Source organism: Notamacropus eugenii, chromosome 1 (genome assembly GCF_028372415.1).
Source record: "Notamacropus eugenii isolate mMacEug1 chromosome 1, mMacEug1.pri_v2, whole genome shotgun sequence".
NCBI classification, from domain to species: Eukaryota; Metazoa; Chordata; class Mammalia; order Diprotodontia; family Macropodidae; genus Notamacropus; species Notamacropus eugenii.
Genome location: NC_092872.1, coordinates 470,440,404 through 470,463,641, shown reverse-complemented (window position 1 = coordinate 470,463,641; position 23,238 = coordinate 470,440,404). Strand labels below are relative to the sequence as shown.

The 23,238-nt window shown below is 37.6% G+C and overlaps 1 pseudogene; it reads left to right on the top strand.

Annotated features, from left to right (window-relative positions):
• The first annotated feature begins 21,480 nt into the window (after nt 1-21,480).
• Nucleotides 21,481-22,764, top strand: LOC140519336 (heme oxygenase 2 pseudogene; annotated as a pseudogene).
• Nucleotides 22,765-23,238: the final 474 nt, after the last annotated feature.

Below are 23,238 nucleotides of genomic sequence, written 5' to 3'. Positions count from 1 at the left end.
GCTCCTGACAGGGAGCCATTAGTAAGCGATGAAAAGCTTTGTTATGCTAAGGGTGGACTTTATAATAGGTAGGAGCTTCCATTCCCGTATTCTACCCCACAACAACAAAATAAAAATCCTTAATTTCGTTGTGCCTTATTGCTATTTGGCAATCCTGAACCAGAAGATTTGATGAAAAGTCTGAACTGTGCTGAATTTCAAAAATGGGTTCCTTCCAAGGAGTTGTGCCCAGAAACGGATGACTCAGGCTTTGTGGGGTATTCCCATATATTATCTTATTTGATACTCACAGCAACCCTGTGAGGTAGGTAGGTATCATTATCCACATTTTACAGGTGAGGAAACTGAGGCTTGGCAAAATAAAGTGCAGGATTTGCATAAGCTTTCACAGTGAGTTTTGCCAAATTCAGACCTGAGTTTCCTCATCCTACTTTAATATCATCTTTTAAAAAAAAAAAATGTTTTATTGATGGCTTTTTAAAGTGTCACTTTCATTTTCTAATCTTAGCTTAGTCTCTACCCCTCACTCCCAAGAACTGTCCCTCGTAATAAAGAAATATGGTTTAAGCAAACAAACCAACATGTTAGCTATGTCTGACAATATATACTTTATCTTGTGCCAATACGTTACCTCTTTTTCTACAGGAAAGAGGTGTGTTTACCTCTAAAATCCATCTGAAATCATGATCAGTGATTTCATTGATCAGAGTTCTGGTGTTTTTTGATGTACATTTCCTTTGAATTATTGTACTTATTGATCTTGGTTCCCCTTCCCTTGCTCTGCCTCAGCTCATACATATTTTCCCAAGTTTCCCTGAACTCCTTGTATCTTCACATAAGATGACTTGCCCAGCTACCTCCTCCCAAAAAATGGGTATCTCCCTTGTTTCCAGTTCTTTGAAACCATAAAAAGTGCTGTGGGGAATATTTTTGGATATTTATTGTCCTTTCCTGTCTTCAATGTTCTTCTGATATTGGTCAGTCAATGGGTATGTATAGTTTAGTGATTTTAATACCATGACACCAAATTATTTTGTAAATGTTCTAAATTTATTATTTATTTATTTTTCACATTCTTTTCTATTCAAATTTTGAGTTCCAAGTTCTCTCCATCCCTCCCACCTCCTCCCCTACGCGCTGAAAAGGCAAATAATATTATGTCAATTATACATGTGAAATCATGCAAAACATATTTCCATTCTAGCCATAATTTTTAAAAAGCAAGAAAAATAAAATGAGAAAACTATACTTCAATTTGCACTTAGGGTTCATCAGGTATCTCTCTGGAAATGGGTAGCATTTTTTCATCATGAGGTTTTTGGAATTGTCTTGGATAATTGTCCTGATCAGAGAAGCCAAGTCTTTCACCATGGATCATCTTTCCAACATTACAGTTACCATGTACCATTTCCCAGTTCTTCTCACTTTACCTTGCATTAGTTCATATAGGTCTTACCATGTTTTTCTGAAACTACTTCATTATCATTTCCCAGAGTATAATAATACTCCATCACAATCATACACTAGAACTTATTCAGCCAAATCCCTAACTGATGAACATCTACCCATTTCTGTTTCTTTGCCACCACAGAAAGAGTTCATACACACCCACACCCACACCCATACCCACATACACATACACACACACTACCTATAGATTATTTTCCCTTTTAAAAACAAGTCTCTTTGGAATATAGAACTAGTGGTGATATTGCTGGGCCAAAGAATGTACGCAATTTTATAGCCCTTTCCATATATTTCCAAATTGTTTTCCAGAATGATTGTAGCAGTTCACTACTCCACCAACAATTTATTAGTACATTTATTTTTCCCTCATCCCCTCCAACATTTGTCATTTTTAATATGTGTGAGATGGTACTTCAGAGTTGTTTTAATTTGAATTTCTATAAACAATAGTGATTTGGAGCATTATTTCATATGACTATAGATAGCTTTGATTTCTTTTATTCTGAATATAAGAAATAAAACAAGCATTTTAGGAAAAACAAGTTGATTGTACATGAACTGCAGATCTACTTTTCCCACTTAATAATATTTTATTTTTTTCTAATTATGTGTAAAGATAGTTTTAAACATTAACTTTTGTAAGATTTTTAATTTTAAATTTTTTTCTCCCTCCCTCCCTTCCCTACCCCTTCCTCAAGAAAGCAAGTAATGTGATATAGGCTATACATGTGCAATCATGATAAACATATTTCTACATTAGTCATGTTGTAAAAGAAGAATCAGAACAAAAAGGGAAAACTACAAGAAAGAAAAACAAAAAAAATGAAAATAGTATGCTTCAATCTGTATTCACACTGCATAAATGGTTCTTTGTATGTGGATAGCATTTTCCATTATGAATATTTTGGAATTGTCTTCGATTATTGTATTACTAAGAGCTAAGTCTGTCACAGTTGATAATCACACAATGTTGCTGTTATTGTGTACAATGTTCTCCTGATTCTGTTCACTTCATTTAGCATCAGTTCTTTGTAAGTAAGTCTTTCTGGGTTTTTCTGAAGTCTACCTGTTCGTCATTTCTTATAATACAATAGTATTCCATTACATTCCACATACTACAACTTGTTCAGCCATTCCCCAATTGATGAGCACCCTCAATTTCCAATTCTTTGCCATCACTAAAAGAGCCTCTATAAAAATGTTTGTACGTGTGAGTCCTTTTCCTTTTTGTATGATCTCTTTGAGACACAGACCTAGTGGTGGCATGGATAGCTTTGATTTCTTCTTCCAAAAACTGCCTATTTATATCCTTTGACCCTTTGTCAATTGAGGTACGGCTCTTATTTTTACAAATTTAATTCAATTCGATACTCAGTGTATATTTGAGAAAAAATGCCTTTATTAGAGAAACTTCCAGTAAAAATTTTTGATATGTCATTGTCTATGGTACATTTTAGCAAAATATGATTTCCCTGATTATCCTCTTTAATTAGGTTTATTTGTACTTTTGCTTTATATGACAGCACGATTCTTACCCCTACCTTTTTAAAATTTAACTGAAGCATATTAAATTCTGCTCCAGCCCGTTATTTTAACTCTGTGTGTCTCTGTTTCAAATGTGTCTCTTATAAGCAACATGTTGCTGGATTTTGGTTTCTAATCCACTGTGCTGTCCACTTACATTTAATGAGTGAGTTCATCCTGTTCACATTCATAGTTATGATTATGAACTGTATATTTCCTTCCATACCATTCATTTTCTTCCTCTCTCTATTCTGTTCTTCCTCAAAAGTCTATTTTGCTTCTAAACACTGCCTCCCTTTTATTAACCCCCTCCCCCTTTTCTCTTGTCCCCCTTCCTTTCCTATCTCCCTGTTGGGTAAGTTACATTTCTATATACAACTGAGTGTGTGTGTATATATTCTTCCCTCTTTGAACAAATTCTGATTAGAGTGAGGTTCAAGAATTGTCCACCACCCTCCTTCCCCCACTTTCCCTTCCATTGTAAAAGTTCTTCCTTGCCTTCTTTTATGTGAGATTTTCACCATTCTGCCTCTCCCTGCAGCCTTCTCCCACTGCATTCCTCTTTCTCACCCCTTCATTATTTTTTTGAAAATCATTCCAACACAATAGACTCACATCCATGACCATAGTCTGTGTTGGTTATTGTCCTTCATTCTCCAGTCTATTTCTTGACTTTTAATTCTTTCTTAGAGTGAAACTCTGCTTCCAGGGAGGGCATACTGTCCAGATCTTCAGGTTTCTATGCAGCTGTTTTCATAGATACTTCTAGGGACCTGTAAGTTTTCAGTTCTTCCAAGATGATATGATCTAAGGAGAGGTGTTTACTTCTCTCCTGACCTGTGCTCTGGTCTGTGAGCAACCACAAGGACTCTGTTCTATCCTGGAACTGTGACAAGGGTCCCTGTTCCACTGTAGCTACAAGGTCCGCTATGCTAGTGTTCATCTTTGCCCTGAGACTGCCACCCAGGACTGCAACTGAGATGTGAGCAAAACAACAGAGTCCTGTCCCCAGTGCCAGCAAAGAGACCCTTGTAATGTCCTTCTGATCAGTTGTTTGACTGCCTGCCCCTTACTGTCTGTGGGGTGAGAGCTCCAGAAGCAGCTGCTGACCTTGCAAATTCCCAAGACCTACTCCTGGTTTGCTGGGCTCAGTCTGTGCTGGAGCAAACTGCACTGGACTGTGCTCCACTCTCACCCTGGTGTGATAGACCTTTCCTGCCAACTTTCTAAGTTGTTTTTAGCTGGAAAATTAATTTGCCCTGTCCTTTTGTGGGTTCTATCACTTCAGTAATTGTGTTACAGCGTTATTTAAAGGTGTTCAGAGGAGTTTGGGAGAGAGCTCAGGTGAGTTGTTGCCTTCTCTCCACCATCTTGGCTCTATCTGTTGTCCTTTTCCCTCAAAGAAGACCAGAATGATATCACTGTGTTAGCGTCAAGATGGAGTGTAGTAGTTGATCAGAACAGTAAGAATGTGGAATTTTCTACCACAGGTTGAGCACAAATAATTCATATGAACATTTGGAATGTAGATAGCACTAAATTTGTGCACCTGACATTTTGTTTGAGCTACTGCAATTCTGCTTTGTTCATATAGTACATCACTTTCTTTGTTGGAGGCACATCATGCTGGGTGATCTTGTGCCAGTGTCTCCCATGTCTCACAATCAATTCTAAAGTTCTCCAGACACATTGAGAATGCCCTTGTATTGCTTCTTCTGACCTCCATGTGACCACTTGCTTTGTGTGAGTTCTCCACAAAATAGTCTTTAAGGCAAACATACTTTTGGCATTTGAATAACATGGTCAACCTATTGATGTTGCACTGTCTGCAGTAGTGTTTGATTGTTTGGCAGTTGGAGAAAGAACCTCAGTATCTGACATCTTATCCTGCCAGGTGATCTTCAGAATCTTCCTAAGACATTTCAAATGGAAACAATTCAGTTTCCTGGGATGGTGCTAGTATACTATCCAGGTTTCACAGGCATACAACAAGGAAGTCAGAAAAACAGCTCTGTAGGCCTTCAGTTTGGTAGTCAATCTAATACCTCTTCTTTCCCACACTTTCCTTCAGAGCCTTTCAAACACTGAGCTAGTTCTGGCAATGTATGCACCATCCTCATCATCTGTGTGTACATCCCTGGAAAGAATACTGCCAAGGTAAGTGAACTTATCCACAGCAATCAAAGTTTCTCCATTTGCTGTAACCAATGGTTCCATTTATGGATGGTATGGTATAACTGGTGGAGAACCTCTGTTTTCTAGGTATAAATTATTAGGCCAAAATTAGCACAATCATTAGAAAATTGCCTCAGAGGCTGCATTGAGTATGCAATCATCTACAAACAAAAGGTTGCATACCATTTCCCTCTCTAATTTAGTCTCAGCTTATAATCTTTTAAAGTTAAATAATTTACCATCTGTGTGGTAGCTGATCTTTATGTCATTTTCTTTCTCATTGAAGACATCTGACAACACCACAGAAAACATCATACTAAAAAGCATGGGAGCAAGCACATAGCCTTGCTTCACTCCACTGGTAACTGGGAAAGTATGAGATCATTGTCCATTAACCAGAACTCAGGCAAGCACGTTGTCATGAAACTTACATACAGTACTTATGAGTTTCTCTGAGCTACCAAATTTTGCCATAATTTTCCACAAGTCCATACAACTGACAATGTCAAAGGTCTTCATTAGATTGATGAAAAATGCATACAGACCTGCATTCTGCTCCTGGAACTTCTCCTTGCATTGCTGGGCAGCAAACACTATATCAACCATACATTGGCCCTTTTTGAAGCCATGCTAGCTCTCAGGTAGATGACCATCTTTCAGGTGAAGAATCAACCCATTAAGGAGGATTCAGGCAAGAATCTTGACAGCAAAGACTAAGAGATAGAAATCCCTCTTCATGATAGTCACAAGACAACCTTTTTTCCCTTTCCTTTATAGAGATGGACAATAAAGGTATCCTTGAACTCCATCAGCACTGAGAAGTTGAGATAGACCATAGATCTTTGGCCCATAAGTGTTTTGGATTGTTATTCTCAGTGTAAAACTGAATTTCATCTGCCTTCATACTGATCCAAGAATCCTACATCTCTCTACATTTTGCTTGCACTTTAATTTTTGATGGAGTTTAACACTGCCTTTTTAGAGATGAACAAACTATCCTGCTGGTAACTCTGTGGCATTTTGGTTTTTCATTTTGTAGTTTCTGAATTTCCTCATCATTTTCAACAAAACAATCTTGATGTTTGAGAGTATTCTGGAGTGAATGTGCTGCTCTACACCAAAACTCTGAAAGCTACCTACACTACTCATTCCTTTTCTGCCACACTGTTGTCAGCTGTGTGTGGGCTCAGCTTTCCCTCCAAGTTAACAAGAAACTATGCTCGGAGAAGCACTCTAATCTGCTGACATTAAGTCTTCTGGTAGTCATCTTGCCTTGAGGCTGCCCCTTTTGTTAAATATGAATGTTTAGCTTAGAGAGGACAAGTCTGTGAGTGGTCCAGCACTCTGCACCACATATTGCCTTTGGCAGTCTCACAGCCTGTCTCTTTCTTCTCTTTATAATGACAGTCTGTTAAATGTCAACATTTGCTTCAAGGGTGCATCCATGAAGTTTTATTGCATTTAGATAAAAAGAAGACAGTGTTAGTGATAAGAAAATCCTGAGATGCAAAAACCTTCAGGAGTAAGTCACTGTTACTCTTGTTTTTGACTCCATTCCTCCCTAGGACTCTGTCATTTCTGATAATCTGTATCTACTCTGAAATTAAAGTCACTTACAACTATAAGCTTGTCCTCTTTTCGCACATTGATGATGAGGGTTTCCAGATCTTCATAAAATTTTTCTTTAACCTCATCAGTTTTCATCATAATGGGAGCACATGGACTGATGATGGTGGCATGGCACTTTGCTACCACTGGAAATTATGTTGTCATGTGTCTTTCTTTCACTCCTTTTGGTAGGCATCCAAGCTTGTGGACTTAACTAGTTTTGATGGCAAAAGAGGTAAGAGTTGGGTGAATCAGTAGGCTACCAGGGGTGGAAAGTAGCCCTGAAAGGGTTCAGCAGCTCTTATACCAGGGGTACTAGTCTTCCCTGAACACCCTACACCCTTCTGTCTATATAAATTCCTTTTAGCTGTCCTTATAATGATAAGGCTTTTAGGAGTTACATGTATTATCTTCTCATATAAGAATGTAAACTATGTGAACTTTATTGAGATCCTTATGATTTTTCATGTTTATCTTTTTGTGCTTCTCTTGAATCTTGTGTTTAAATGTCATCATCAAGAATGCTTAAAAGTCCTCTATTTCATTAAATATGCACTTTTCTTCCAATGAAGGATATTACTCAGTTTCTCTTGGTAGGTTTTTTTGATTGTAATCCTAGCTCCTTTGCCTTCTGGAAAATCATATTCCAATACTTTAACATGGAAGCAACTGAATATTATGTGATCCTGACCACTGTATAACATATGAATTGTTTCTTCCTGGCTACTTGAAGTATTTTCTCTTTGACCTGGGATCTTTGGGATTTGACTATAATATTTGTAAAAGTTTTCATTTGGAGATCTCTTTCAGGAATTGATCAATGGATTCTTTCAATTTCGATTTTACTCCATAGATCTAAGATGTTGGGGGAAGTTTTCCTTGATAATTTCTTAAAATATAATATCTAGGCTTTTTTTTTTTGTGGCTTTCAGGTAGTCTAATAGTTCTTAAATAATCTGCTCTTGATCTGTTTTCCAGGTCAATTGTTTTTCCTATGAGATATTTCAATTTTTTTCTATTTTTTCATTCTTTTGCCTTTGCTTCTTTGTTACTTGATGTCTCATGGACTCATTACTTTCCACTTATTTTTAAGGAGATTTTTTTCAGTGAGCTTTTGAACCTCTTTTTCCATTTGTCCAAATTCTCTTACTGAAAGTGTTATTTTCTTCAGTATTTTTGTCTTTTTTTAACAGACTCTTAATTGTGTTTTCATAATTTTCTTCCCTTGCTTTCATTGTTTTTACTTAATTTTTCCTCTAACTCTATTATTTGATTTTAGAAATATTTTTTAAGTTCTCCCAGGAATTGTTGGGTTTGTTTCTACTTCCCATTTTTCTGTGAAGCTTTTCTCGTAGCTATTTTGACTTGATTGTCTTCTTCTGAGTTTGTGTCTTGATATTCCCTGCCATGATAATGGCTTTTTATGGTTAAATTCTTTTTGGTTGTTTGCTTGTTTTCCCACTCTTGGTTGATTTGGAAATTTTGTCTCTGTTCCTGGTGTGGGGATGGGGAAGAGTTCTGTCTTAAGTGTCAGTCTTTTTTGCACTGCTATTTTCAGAACCAATTCTGGGGGTTTGGAAGTTTTCAGTGCTTTGAAGGTGGTTTGATCTGGAGACAGATGTGGTCACAGCTCTCTTGGTCAGTATGATGATCCTTACCCAGGAAGGGCCCCTGATCCCCCAAGATTTGCTTCTCAGGTCCCCTCCTCCACTGGGACTAGAAATGATAATGCCCCTTGGGGCTCTCACATTCTCTTAACAGAAAGTACTCCTCTTTGCCCTTGAACTATGACCCATAAGTGGGTATAGGCAAATGAACTGCCAAATAACATCTGGTCCTGCAACCAGTGATTGCACAGGGGTACCCTATAATCTCTTTCTGACTAGTTGCTAGATCCCCTTACCATGTCTGGCTTAAGAGTTCCAAAGCAGCTGCAACTTATGTCACTACCATCTAGTCCCACCCTTGGTGCTTCACTCATGCAGACTCTAGGTCAGCCTCCATGCTCATGTCACAGAGGTCTCTTTCCAATTGCTTGTGTTGTCTTGACCTACAAGGACTCTGAGCTTTTTTTTTTTTTTTTTTTTTTTTTGGGCTCTGGCACATCAGAATTCAATTTGAGACATTTTACAGTTGTTTGGAGGAAAATGTTGGAATAGTACAGCTGAGTGCTTTCTTTACTCTGCCATCTTGGCTTCACTTCTGGAAGTCCCACAGCAAGTCTTGATGACTATCAATTAGATCTGAAAGGGATTACCTTCTGAGTCAAGATGAGGAGTACCTGTATTGATTCAATAGACTGTAAGTTCTTGGAAGGTAGGGACTATCTTCTTTCCATTTGTTCTTGTATTCCCGAAGCTTAGCACTGTATCTGATACATTAAAAGCAGTTAATAAGATGCTTGTTGACTTGACTTTATTGTCCTGAATTACACATCCTGGCCATTTTGAAGGAATATAACTGTCCTCACAACTTCTCTCCACTTCTTTTCCTTCCCTTGATAATAGCTACCCCTATTCATTTCTATATTTCTCAGCAATTCTGTTTCCTTATCTCAATTTTTGGTTTTAAATTTTGAAATAGTGTTTGACTCAGAGCTGGAGGACACGAGCATGAATTGCAGCTCTGTTATTTCCTACCTGTTGGTCCTCTTCACCTTGCTAGTTCTCAATTTCCTCATGTATTGGATGAAAAAATTAGACAGGAGGCCTCCACCCAGTCTCAACACTTTATAATTCTATTCTCAGTGTTTACCTGGGCAGATCTACATATTCTTCTTCCTTAAGATCATTGAATTTAAAGCTAGAAGGGACCTGAGCGGCCATGTAATACCATTTTACAGTTGAGAAAACTGAGGACCAGATATGTAAAAATTTTTGCTCAAGGTTGTGGAGTACTAAACAGCAGAATTAGGATTTGAATCCAGTTCATCTAGTGATAATTCTACCACTCACTTTTCTGAAAAAAAAAAAAAGAAGTTATCTCCCACACATATTTTCACTCTGTTTTGGGTTCCTATAGTTTGATATAGTTTTCTCATGATCTACCTAAGCTTCTGTACGCAGTAAATTCGCTGGGTTTCATACATCCCTTAATATGAGTCAGCAGATGACTATAAAGATCATTTAAAGAAAACATATTTAGTTAGACAGCTGCTTAAGAAGAGGAGATTAAAGGTAATGCAACCTGAGAAACCAAACTTGGTTTGATGAAACAGGGTAATTGCCAGTGACCAAAATCAATATAGAATCACCTTTTCCAAAGCTGATCTTGGTGGGCTTCATGGCTTAGGTTTTCATGTCTGGGAGAAAAGAAATTTGATTCAAATTGTGGCTTGGCCAACTCCAAGCTGTGTGTCCACGGGGAAGACGTTGGCTCTCTGAGTCTGAGTTTCTTCACTTATACAAAATGATGGAATCAAACTAGATGACCTTTTAAGGTCCATTCCAGTTCTCAATCTATGATCCTGTATCTCCCACTGTTTTCATGTGCAAGGAGAAAAAAGATAAGACATTTCAGACAAAAATATCAGTTAAAAGAATCCTGATTCTAAGGCCATAATGATCACATTATATCTGCTTAACATATGCAAGGGCTTCCTAACAACTAACAGCTAGGGGGGCTTTCTTTGGAATTAGATGCTCCATGGCAAGGAGGCAGTGTGGTGTACTTGCTTTGAAACCACGAGACAAAGGTTTGAATCCTGACTGCCATTAACTGTTTGTGTGCTTTTGTGCAAATTCCTTCACTTCTTTTAATCTCAGTTTCCTTATCTTTAAAATGAACTGGATGACTGAAGGTCCTGTCTGGACCTAAATCTATAACTGATTACTTTAAAATCATGCTGGGTTTGAATAGACTTCTCCCAAATATTGGAAGGAATACTGAATTTAGAGTCAAATGAGAGAGTTCAAATCCCAGGTGTGCTGCTTACTGACAATATGATTTTGGACAAATTCCACCCTGTCTCTGGACTTCAATTTCCTTATCTGTAAGATGAGCTAATTAGATGATCTCCAAGGTCCCTTCCAACTTTAAGTCAAGTATCCTGTGAAATGCATAGAGTTGTATGCTAATACAATCTCTGCTTCAGGACAAAAGTTTAATCTTTCTTCCTTACTTTTCAGAAACATCTTTTCATTATGTGCTAAGAGTATCTTCTCATTCAGTTATGGTGATCATTCAAACCTGCTGTGTGTGTGATCAATTCAAATTGCCACATGTCTGTGAAGAGAGGGAATGTGTGTGTATGTGTATTTGTGTGTGGAGTACTACACCAATGCATATGGTGCAAAACAACAAAATCTGGCCCTGGCTGAACAGTCAGAAAGTGATGGATTCCTGAGGTTTTGTTTGCATTTTTAGCTGTTTATTATAGCAGATCAACTGAGCTTTTTGATTGAATTACCACCTGGTATTCAGTCTGGAGCAATGCATTATTACATATGTAAGTATAAATGTTGATGCAAATGAGTTTTCCTAATGAAAGGAGAGGTAGTTTGTTATTTGCCTTTGCATAATGGAAGATTCAGAGAATGAGATTTATTTTCTAGAAGTGAGTACATGGTTATTTTTCAATTTGTCATCAGCTGTTAACACATGCGCCCCAATAATTCAGTTCTGCAAATCTTCCAGCTTTCACATTTTGATATAGATTTTTTTCCCCATTTTTAAACTGAAATCAATTTCAACGTGATTTATCATCAGAGAATTACCTTATGTAAAATGCTTAAGTGAATGAAGTAATAACTTTTGGTCTATCAGTTATAGGTAGCATTTTCCTGTTCTTGGTTCTAAATAAAGAGTGAGACTTCAGGTTACATATTTATTTTATTCATTGCATTGCATATTTTAGTTATTGCTGGAAGGTCTGGAAACTTCAAATCAACTAAATTACTCAGAAATATTCCACAATTGTATTTTATGCATGTGGAGTTATTTGAGAATGTTTAATATTCTATTATTGTGCTAAAAAATCTTCAGTGGCTCCTGGTTGCCTACTAAAGAGAGTCAAGATTCTTCTGCCTGCTACTTAAGGTCCTCTATAGTATGGTATATCTTTGTTTTCCAGCCTTCTTTATTTGTCTACTTCAGCTAAACAAGTATCATCTGTTGCCTGAACACATACTGCACCATCCTGATTTGGTGACTTTGCTAATGCTGTTCCTATGCTTTTGTAGCACAAACTTGGGGATCAGATCCACTTGCATGGACCTTGTAGTTCAGGTATGACATTAAAATGACAACTCTCCCTACTCTTTCTCTTTCCTTGAACTGAGGTTAGTTTGCTCATTCTACTTCTACCCACTTTGATAGGTGTGGGTTAATATCCCCAGAAAGATGACCATGTCCATGGTTACTGGACTACTTCTCAAACTCTTTCTCAGGGTACTAAAGGTAATCCTGGCTTATGAGGGATATACTTGTTCTATTTTCCATGGTAGTCCTTGAACCCCCGTTTACATAAAATCAGCCACCATGACACCACTGACTCTTAAACATGGAACATTTCCTTAATGATGAAGTAAAAGCAAAACTACTCATAACATTTGCTCATCAGAAGGCAAGAACAGGAATGATTGAAATTAAAGAGTTCGCCCACAAATGTGGGTCACACCATCCCACAAACACAAAATTGTTCATTCAGGAGAGCAGCCACAAACTTACAGAAACCAAACAGGAAGGTGTATAAATAGGAAAACTTACATTCCTAAGGCAACTCACAGCTCTGGATGGCAAGCCTTGATGTACTGGGTATCTTTTGGGAATAGTCTGTTTCATGTATCACCAGCTGGGCCAAAATGCATACCTACCAGATGCTCCCTTTTTGGTCCTCACAAGTCTTGTAGACAAAACCACTTTGCCAATACTCTTGGGCTTCTGAAACAATGACGAACTCTTTTAAGCACACTAAAGAGTTCCCTTAAGTTTCCAAGTTCTTTAGGTCTGCTCTTGGGCTTTAAAGAATTTCACCCTCTCAAGTTGCCTTCAAATAAGAGGGATGCTACTTTGTTCAACCAGTACAAAACAAATCAAAGCCTCTTTTTCACAGAAAAGGAAGTACAGAGCTAATCTTTCCTATTCTGTTTCTCCTCCAATCAGTAAAGGACCAACATTGACACCTTGAGAGGTTCCCCTTCTCTTAGGCTATATAGATGACGCTAGAGAAAAATAAGCCCAGACAACTCTCCACACAGCAGTAGAATTCAGCTCTCTTCCCATGAGTCAGTCAGCTCTCAGCGAAGCAGTGCCTCGCTTCCAATCAGCACAGTTCCCCAAAAAGCAGCCACAAAGCCTACCTGGAACTTTTGTCAGCTTCCATATTCTGTTTTCTATAAACAACTTTCTTTTTCAAGTCCTATGACTTCTGTCCCAGATTTCTCATCTCAGTATCTTCCTCTTCTCTTTTTCTATTCTTTTTTTCCCCTATATTTCTAAATGTTTCCATTTAGAATACCCTCCTAATATATCTCTAACACAATGGGAAAGTCAAAATACCTACTTTTCTGTCAGATGTGACCTCAGTAATTCTTATATAATCATCCTTTAGTAACCAGTTGATTTTTAGTTTCTCATTTGTAACTTTAAAAGCCAGGAAAACAGACATATGCAAATGAGCTGCTGGGCCACAATGTTCTGCAACCATTACCATCTCAGGCATTTCTCTGTCTTCAAATGGGTCACTGTAGTACATTTATCTAAGGAGTAGTTCCCTTTCAGTTTCTTAGAAGAGCCTGTGTCTTTCCTCAACATTTTATGTGAAAAACTGTGTTTCTTCTCAAGCTGATTTTTATCATTTTGCCTTACACAAATATTCATTTTCTCTCCCTTTAAGCAATCAAAATGTTCACATGTGAAGAGTTGGTACCATCCATGTTCAGAGAGGCAGTATGATTTGGTGACTAGGACACTGTACTTGGAATCAGAAAGACTTGAGTTTAAGTCCTATTTTGCAAGCTATTTAATCCCAGAAAAGCCATTTAACCTCTTTGAATCTCAGTTTCTTAATCTATAAAATGATAAGGTTAGACTTGATGGTATCTAAGGTCCCTTCCAGCTCTAAAATCTAGGATCTCCAAATGTCTTCTTTCTCTTACTGAATCTCTTACCACGTTTTAAAGTCTGACTCATATGCTTTCTTTATTGTTTTTCTTCATTTAAATGGTTTGTAACAATACCCCCTTCTTTGTTCCACACCTCTCTATTGTACTTATAATGTAATCATGTATATTATATCTATGTCTGTTTATATGATACTCCACCACTAGACTATAAGCTCCTTAGGATAATGGCTATGTCTTATGTAAATTACCTCAGTGTTTAGAATAAGGGACTTCATTCAGAATTTAATAAAAGTTTGCTAAATGCTTTTGCTGTTACCCAAACCAAGAGACATAGTGGATAGGGAGCTTGCCTCAAAGTTGGAAGGCCTGTGTTCAAGCCCTTCTTCTGACATATACTTGCTGTGTGACCCTGTGAAGGTCATTTGATTCCTCACTGCCCCAGAAAACCCTCTAAATGGATTATAAGTTGCAGAGTAGGTACCAGCCTGCACTGGTTGTTTGAAATCACAAAGAATTCTCTACACCATTGAAACTACAGAGCTGGCCAATTTGGGAAAATGCCGGAATTATACAGCCAATTCTGAATTTTATTTAAGACTTCACAAATTAATACCTTAATCTAAAGTCCACCCTTTGTGTAATACCCCTTAGGTATAGCAAATCACTTTTTGCAATTCTTTCATTTCCACCTGTTCCTGTACATTCCTGAATGAATCAAAAACCTGACAAACAGTTCCCAGAACTAAGTGGAGGAATATCAATAAAATGCATCAAAGATAGACCGTTCTGGCTGTTAGAGTCTCTGGGTTTATAGGGGCTACCAGAGGTATAGAGTCACATGAACCATGGAAATATAGGTGGCTCCAAGTGGTATACAGCACACCATAATAGAGAGACAGTGTGCATGGTAGGAAATTCTGTATTCATTTCTGAGGTGTCTGGAGTTCAGAGCTTGTAGCTTTTCTTATAGATGCAGAGACCTACTTGAAGCCACTGTGGGAAGGAAGCAGAGACCATATATCAGCATAAACATTTGTGATGCTCACATATCATATTGGTTTACAAGCCAAAGTGAACCCTAAAAGAACATTGGTCAAAGTAAGGGGGAGCAGTTTTTGCTACTCCTATTGTACTGTACAGTTGGGACAAATTCTACTCTCTCTACTTACATTTACTGAGAGATAAATGTCTCATTGCTACTTGTGGAGTGATCTCCATCATTTCTACATTTGTATGAAAAATTCACCCCAGGCTCCTTCTTTACTTCGATGGATAAAGGATGCTTAGATTTACAAAAATCTACTTGCAGCATCATTTTGGCGGTGTAGAGAGTCAGGGCTAAAATAAGCCCCAGGATAAACATCTGACCCAATTGATAAACACCATTCCTCTTTTTCTATTTAGGAGCTGAAATTCTGCCTTGGTGGCATATTCAATCCTCAATTGTGGAAATGTTCTCATAAGAGTTTCTACAGTGGACTAATTTGTAGTTTGAGGTCTCTGGTCACTAGAGGCTCTCCTTCTACAGGCAAAAAAAAAGTTAAATTAAATTTTTAAAAAAACCTCTGGCAGAAATTTTCAGTGAGTAATAAGATTTGAAATAGGATCAAAAGATATAAAAGACTTTCAATATCAACTAGTCCAAATTTTTACTAGCAAATAAGGAAACTGAGGCCCTAAGAAAGAAAGTAATCTACACGTCATCAAGTAGGAAGTAGCAATGAGTTCTCCTGACTCCAAATCCAGAGGTTTTTCTACTGTATAACGTTTTCTGTCACTACAATACACTGCCCACAACTCCATGAAACCATGTGGATCTGGGGAAATCCATGCCACTTCTATCTCCCACCCAAGTGATAGAAAATATGTTCTACTACCAGATTAGTAATATAGAAACAACCTATGTGAACAGAATTTTAGGAGTAATCAATATGCATTTCTAATTATAACCAACTATATGAACCTCCCTGCCCCAGAGGCTCAGAGTAATGATTAATGAGATGACACTCGGGAATTGTTTTGAGTTTCTTGGAAGAATGGGCCTCAGTACACAATCCAGCTGGTGGTATTACTGTTTAGTGGCATTTAAAAACCCAACTGAGTGCATGATATGCTCATGGGGAGTTGAAAAAGGAATTATCTTTGAAGACTTGGGGATGTTGATGATTTCAACTATTCTCTTGCTTTTTCTCCTAATACTGCAAATTAACTGTAGAGATAATGGGGTGGGAGGGAAGGGTGACATCATATACCAACTGCCTTTTAAGTGCCAGGGCTAGAGGAACCACTTACAGTAATTAGGAAATCCTTAAACAAGTGTTTGCAAAGTATTGGCTAACCTTTGGTGTTTGCTTTCTTTCTTTCTTTCTTTTTATCCTTCTGGCATCCAACTGAGGGTCTGACCTTGAATAATTATCAACCCACTGGTTTTCCCATCCTTTTCAGCAACCAGGGTGAAAAGGCTCCTGAGTGATTGTTTTGTTATGAGTAGATGGTACCATCAATTGTAAACACAATTAACAAATAAGGACTTGTTTTAAGGAAACTCACAGATAAATTACGCAAAGTGATGTTGGATGAGACCCCTGCTAATGCTTCAGAACAAACTGCCAACAGTTTTTCCTTGCTTTTTTTTAGGAAAGGGAAGGGAAGGGAAGGGAAGGGAAGGGAAGAGAAAAGGAAAAGCTATCAAGTTCAAACTCATTTCTTATTTGAAAATCCTAATGAAAACCTTTCTGTTCAATATGAGTTTACTAATAAAGTTTTAATGAACTGTCTTCACTGAAAATACTACCCAAATTACACGTTAGCATGTTTGCACATTTCTATTTCAAGTTGATAAATTATGTTAAACACTAATAGAATCTGTATATCCCTAATAAAAAAATCATCCGAATAGGTTTCTAGATAGGCCAAAATTTCAACTATTTACCTTACTGCTCTATTTTTACCAGAAAGGCAGTGTGATACAGGGAACTGGCCTTACATCAGCGAAGACATGAGTTCAAGTCTCATCCTTGCCATACTGATTGTGAAGCATTAGACAAATCACTTATTGTCCCCATGCCTTAAGCGATTCTCAGACTCTAAGCTGCAGAGAAGGTGATGACCTGCATTGGCAGGAGTTTCCACATCTGGAAGTTCCCTGTACCACTGAAATCACAGATCCAGTCCCAATTACTAACTATTTCATCTCTTAAATTATAGGCAGCAGCTGACCTATAGAGCAAAGCAAAACTTCATGAAAAGGGGTAAATAAATTGTGGCATATTGTCAACAATGACATACGTAAGAGCAAAAAATATGTATCAGCAAAGGAATGGATGCCTGGATAAAAAGTTAAATAGTCCTGTAATGAAAATAAAGGATAACAGGTGAATATCTTGGGTTGAAACAATATTCACAAAATATTAAAACACCTAGAAGAAGGACCCTAGAGTATTGGATAGATCTTCTATGGATTTATGAAAGGTTGTAGGTAGGCAAGAATTACCCAGAACAGGGCAACATTTACTCTGCCCTGATGGAGAAAGCACCAATATCTATGAGTTCAAGGAGCAAGGTTTGTGTCACAGACCCCCTTGGCAAATGGTGAAATCCATAAGCCCTTTCTCAGGATAATATTTTTAAATACCCCAAGCATGGAAAGACATCCTCCAGAAGAATGGGAGGATGAAAGCAATTTGTTCTAATGTAGCTGAAGGTGACTGAAGCAGGCACTGTGGAGCTTGATCAAACATCAAAGATACCAAGGTCATCCATTGCATCCCAGATCATCACCAGTCATCTTGATTGTCTTGCTACTGGACTTAGATGATTCTGGAAAAGAGATCGAGGCTGACAACTTCGCTCAATTCTGCCTCACCTAAATCCAATCCACACACAAGTCGAGACATCATCCTTGTGATGTCATTGGTCCTCTTCAAAAAAGGACAAACATCAACAATTTATAAATACAAAAAAAAAAACACACATGATTATGAAGGAAACCAATTATATTGAAAGGGAGCCATACAAATATATTTAAAGTTCACAGAGCCAAGGCTGGGAACCCCTCCTATAAATCCATAGATCCACATTCAGTAACAGCAATAACAGCAAAAACTCCCATTTCCATTGCACTTGAAGATTCACAAAAGTAGGTGGTAGAAATGCTACTGTCCTCATTTTAAAATTAATAAAATGGTTTGAGAGAAACTAAATGACCTCCATAGCTAGGGTAATGGAACCAGTAAAAGTTGGAGCTGAGACATGAAGCCACACCTTCTAAGTCCAAGACACCTTATCCCTGTCTTAAACTACTTTATAGTCCTTCTATCCCCTAATATGGTACTTCATAGGTAGTAAGTGCTCAGTAAACATGCATTGGTTACTACAATAATAACAACTGTAACAATAGCTGATATTTATTTAGTGATTTCAAGTTTGCAAAGTAGTTTGCATACATTAATTCATTAATATATTAATCAGTAATATTAACAATCCAAATGAGTATTACTAAAGAAATTATTAGTCCTTTTTTACAGATAACACAACTAAGACTCAGAGAAGTCATGTGATATGTTCATGTTCAGGCAAATAGCATTGGGGGTGAATTATTGACTCCAAGACCTATATTTAATCCAATATACCTTATTTGCCTTTTTAGAATGAATGAGTGATCCAAAATTTTATCTATCTAAAGATCTAAAAATTTTATCTATCCTAAACACTACTATGATTCCCTATACACATTAAGTATGTATATCGTTGAATTGATTGATCTGATCTGATCAACAAAAAAATGCTTTATATCCACTAAAATACATTTGACCTTTCTCTGAGCTTGGCATTTTGGAGAATACCAGAATAGTTTAAGTGACAGAAAATGTTCTATAAGAGTTTGTGGTACTTAAACAAAAAATCAAATAAGCTAATGATTTTTAAAAAATTTGTGTAGTCTTTAAAAACATCATTTTGTTTTATCTGTTGTATTTTTGCTTTAAATTTTGCTTAACTCTGCTTTGATTTTCAAAATTCCCTCTTTTGTGATTGTGGATTATTAATTTGCTTATTTTGTAGGGCTTTTTAAACTTTAAACTTTATGCACATTAGCTCTCGCCTTTCCCTATTTGTTAATTGAGGACAATCATAGACATATAGTTAGAAGCTTTTCTAGTCCAATTTCCTCATTTTGTGGATGAGGAAACTGAGACTTGGAAAGGTTATATGATTTGCTCAAGGTCATACAGGTAAAAGTAGGAGAACTGATATTTGGATTCTCTGACTCCAAATCTAACACACACATGATGAATATGTGTTCAAATATAAACATTTTGCTCAAAGGACTCCTTTAGCTACATCTCACATTTTCATGTGTTGCCTTTCTGTTACCAGTTTCTTCGATTTCATTTCATTTGTGTAGTTTATTATTTAACTTCTTTTTTTAAAAGAATTTTTTGTTTCCATCTAGATCTTCATATTTTGTTCATAATTATATTGCTATTTATAATTTTACTGTTGTGGTCCATAAAGAATGTGTTTGATATTTCTGCACTTATTTATAAGTTCTTTATGCCTAGCATATGCCATAACATATGCCTATTTTTTTTGTAAAGGCAACGTGTAATGCTGGGGGAAAAAGGTTACATTCTCTAAGGTAATTACAACATGACTCTCAAGTCTAGTTTTTCTAACATTCTGTTCAGATCTATGATTTCCTTTTGTTTATTTTTCTGTTCTACTTATAATATTCCAAAGTCTAGAACAATTATTGCCTTATTACCTTTTGTACTTCACTTATATTTCTGTTTAAGTATTTAGTTATTTTGCCACTCAGTTCTGATATATTTAATATCAATAGTTTCAACATTTGTGCTGCTTTTAAGAGCCATGTAATTTAGAAGAAGAACAACAACAAATACAAATTAAAACAACTTTGAGGTATCACCTCAAATCCATCAGATTGACTAACATGGCAGAAAAGGGAAATGACAGATGCTGAAGGGGATGTTGGAAAGTCAGTGTATTAACATGGACTGGCAGAGCTATGAACTAGCCCAAAGTTCTGGAAAGCAATTTGAAAATATACTTCCAAAGCTATTAAATTCTGTGTACCCTTTGACTCAGCAAAGACCCATACTGCTACTATGTCTATACCTCAAAGTGATAAAGAAAAAAACCATGTATGCAAAAATATTTATAGCCATATATTTGTAAATATCTAGTAGTTGTGGTGGCAAAGAATTGGAAACTGAGGGGATGTCCATCAATTGGAGAATGGCTAAAAAAGTTGCAATATGAATGTGATGGAATACGATTGTGCCCTCAGAAAAGATGAAGGGGATAGATAGTTTCAGAAAAACCTGGGAAGACTCGTGTTAACTGAAACAAAATGAAATGAGCAGAACCAGAAGAACAATTTATACAGTAACAGCAATGTCATAAAATCATCAGTGAAAGATTTAGTAAGTCTGATCGACATAATGACCCACCACAGTTCCAAAAGATTTGTGATGAAAAATGATATCCACCTCCAGATAGAAAACTGTAAACTCAGACAGCAGACTGAAGCATGTTGCTTTTTCTTTCTTTTTCTTCTTATTTTTTTAAACGATTATTGCTGAAATTTATCTTGTTTATGAATTCATATTTGTAATGGACTTTTTATTTCTTACTTTCTCAATGGGTGGAGAGGGGAGTAAGAGAGGGAGAGAATCTGAAAGTGAAAATAAAATTAAATTAAAAATAAACAAAACAAAAATTTAAAAATGAAAACAGAGAAACTTTACCTTTCCAGGAATTACAGTGATTGTAGTGATCTATTGGAATGTTTTATGTGTCCTGTATTTGTTCATGTATGTCTTTAAGTTCTCTTCCTGTTATGCAGTTTCTATTGTGGAGAAAATAAAAAACTGTCCTACACCCAGAAAAAAAATAGAATTTGTAATTTATAGTTTGTCTCTATACATCTACTTTTGTTATTGCATTATGTGAAATCATGATTACAATATCTACTCTTTTGTGGATTCAGCTAAAGCATAATAACATTTTTCACTCACTTTCTTTATATCTATATGCATGCTGGAATCTTAAACATGTTTCTTATTAGAAACGGATTACTGAGTTTACTTTCTAATATATTCCACAAACTTTTTAAAATTTTTATGGTTGCTTAGTATATTAATAAGGGATATGATTTTTAAATTTGGCTTTCTTCTACCAAGTTCTGATCTGTTATTTGTTTTAAAAGATCTCCACAAGATATGATCATGTCCTTTTTGCTGGAAGAATCCCAATTCTACCCTCAAATATAGGAACATATAGCTTATCTTTGTTCCTTAGCCCAGATCAAGAACCTTCTACTTTTATTGATATCATCTTTCTTATACTTCCTTGAACAATCTCAGATAAACTTTTTTACTTTTTCTACTGATCTTCTTCCTCTCTCCTTCAGATGTTTTATTTCCTTCTGATTTTCATCTATCTGGTTAGCCCTTCAAATTACCGGTGTTTATTCTCTCAATGACCCTCAGACAAGGTGGAATTTCTGAAGATCAGTTATCTTGTCTTCTTAAATTGTGTAAGCATTGACTTATCACACTTTTTTTCCTCTATGTAGTCCTATTCATCTTTTAAAATTTCTATTTGCTGGGCAGCTCCGGCGAGGCGGCGACGCCAGCGGACAGCAGAACGCGTCATGGGTAATCCAGAAGAGACTGTGATCCTGTGTGGACATTCAGGAAAACCTCACTAGCTTTCCCTGAATGTCTCCCTGCAGGACCAGAGGGGTGAAAGAAAGTTTGAAGAGCTGCGGTAAGCCAAAATGTCATCTGAATTGGAGACACCATCAGATGGAATGGATGAATCTGAAAAAAAAACCTCTGGAGGACCCGAATGGGAAAACCATGCCAAATGGACCTTTCTGAGCTTCTAAAGGAAGGAACAAAGGAGTCTCATGACCGTGCAGAGAACACTCAGTTTGTCAAAGATTTCTTAAAAGGTCACATCAAGAAGGATCTCTTTAAGCTAGCTACCACTGCACTTTATTTCACGTATTCAGCCCTGGAAGAGGAGATGGACTTTAACAAGGACCACCCAGCCTTTGCTCCCTTGTATTTCCCCACGGAGCTGCACCGCAAGGAGGCACTGACCAAGGACATGGAGTATTTCTTTGGGGAGGAGTGGAGGGAGAAAGTGAAGTGCTCAGAGGCCACCCAGAGCTATGTAGACCGGATCCATCACGTGGGGCAGCACGAGCCAGAGCTCCTAGTGGCCCATGCTTACACACGGTACATGGGGAACATTTCTGGGGGCCAGGTACTGAAGAAGGTGGCGCAGCGGGTACTGAAGCTGCCAAGCACAGGAGAAGGGACCCAGTTTTACATATTTGAGAATGTAGACAATGCCCAGCAGTTCAAGCAGTTTTATCGGGCTCGGATGAATGCCCTGGACCTGGATCTGAAGACCAAGGAGAAAATTGTCGAGGAGGCTAACAGGGCCTTCGAGTACAACATGCAGATTTTCAATGAACTGGACAAGGCTGGCTCTTTGCTGGCCACAGAATCCCAGGATGGAGAGCTCCCAGTACATGATGGGAAAGGAGATGTGCGAAAATGCCCCTACTATGCTGCTCAACAAGGTACCCACGAGGGTAGTGACTGCCCCTTCAAAAATGTCACGGCTGTAATGAGGCAGCTCAACCTTCAACTCATCCTTGCTGCTATTGTGGCCCTGGCTTCTGGACTGATGGCCTGGTACTTCATGTGAAGGAGGAGCCTGTGACCCTGGTACTTCCCAGGCATAATCCCAGTCAACCACCCTATCCCTACCCTAACCCCACTGACTAAACCCATCACCTCAGGTGACTTTTTTTTTAAAGCTGGGTTTGAGAAAACAAGAAACCAATAAAACCAATAAAACCAGACACTAAAGTCAATGCCCAACAGACTGCTCTCTGCAATATGATTCTGTAACTCATGGATCTCCCCAGCAATCTAAACCCAGAGGAGGACTCCAACCCAGAACTTAGCGATATAGGAAGCGCAGCTGAGATCCAAAAACCTCTAGCATAGAGGAGCAGTTTCCCTCAGCCTGGTGGAGTCAGCTCCTCCCCTAAGGGCTCCACCATGTACTTAGGGCTCTTCCTTCTCGTCTCTCATCACTCAGGTTTGTGTTGATCATTCAGTCGATGAGATGCTTCACTCAGAACAATGGTAACCTGTTGGGGTGGAAGGAGGGGAGAGAGCAAAAGAATAAAGCTGCTACACTGTGTCCACCACACCAAAGGCAGGGGTACAGATAGCCCTGGGAGGAAAAGAGCTTGTGTTTCTGGGCCTGGGAACCAGGCTTGTGCCCTAGACTCTGAGGAAGATTTTCATTTTCTTCCTTCAGCAGACCAGCCCTTGCTATCTGTCCTGGA